This window comes from Penaeus monodon, chromosome 19, assembly GCF_015228065.2.
Source record: "Penaeus monodon isolate SGIC_2016 chromosome 19, NSTDA_Pmon_1, whole genome shotgun sequence".
In the NCBI taxonomy this organism is placed as follows: Eukaryota; Metazoa; Arthropoda; class Malacostraca; order Decapoda; family Penaeidae; genus Penaeus; species Penaeus monodon.
This window is the reverse complement of record NC_051404.1, coordinates 20,726,497-20,727,037: the sequence shown is the minus strand read 5'-3', so window position 1 is coordinate 20,727,037 and position 541 is coordinate 20,726,497. Positions and strand designations below refer to the sequence as shown.

At 33.5% G+C, this 541-nt stretch overlaps 1 protein-coding gene across 1 annotated transcript in view; it reads right to left on the bottom strand.

Annotated features, from left to right (window-relative positions):
- Nucleotides 1–541, bottom strand: part of LOC119585133 — an 18,564-nt gene that overhangs the window by 2,641 nt on the left and 15,382 nt on the right. The window lies entirely within an intron of this gene.

The window sequence follows — 541 nt, the reverse complement described above, 5'->3', positions numbered from 1 at the left end:
TTGAAAATTGTCAATATTGCGCGTTAATTTTCTATCACTTTTCATTATTGGAATGCTAACGTCCAATACAAAAAATCTCTCCGTGCTATGACGTTTTGGTTTCCATGTGACGCCAAACCATGGAGACGTCAGAGAAAAATTCGATATGCTAGCCATAAAGTGACCTTTTCTCTTATTCTTTTCTGGCTCTATTAACAATGCGCTTTTCTGAGACTAATATTTTCCGAAGACCCAGTCAGGATAGCGGGAAAGTTATTATTCGTGTATGTAACCTTCAGCATAACTTTCGTAGTATATCAGAAAATAACAAAAACATGCAAAAATGTTAAGAAGAAGAAAAATTTTTATAACATATCTGTTCTAGTTACCGTTGTGAAATAATATGCCATTCTTGTATTCATCATATAAACTTTTACCAAAAGCAATAATACTAACATTTAAAAAAACAAGTTACTAACATTCCAATGGGTAGAAACATTATTTTATTTGAATTTCTATATATTTGGGGTCACATCCCGCTCCCCCTCGTTTGGGTACCACC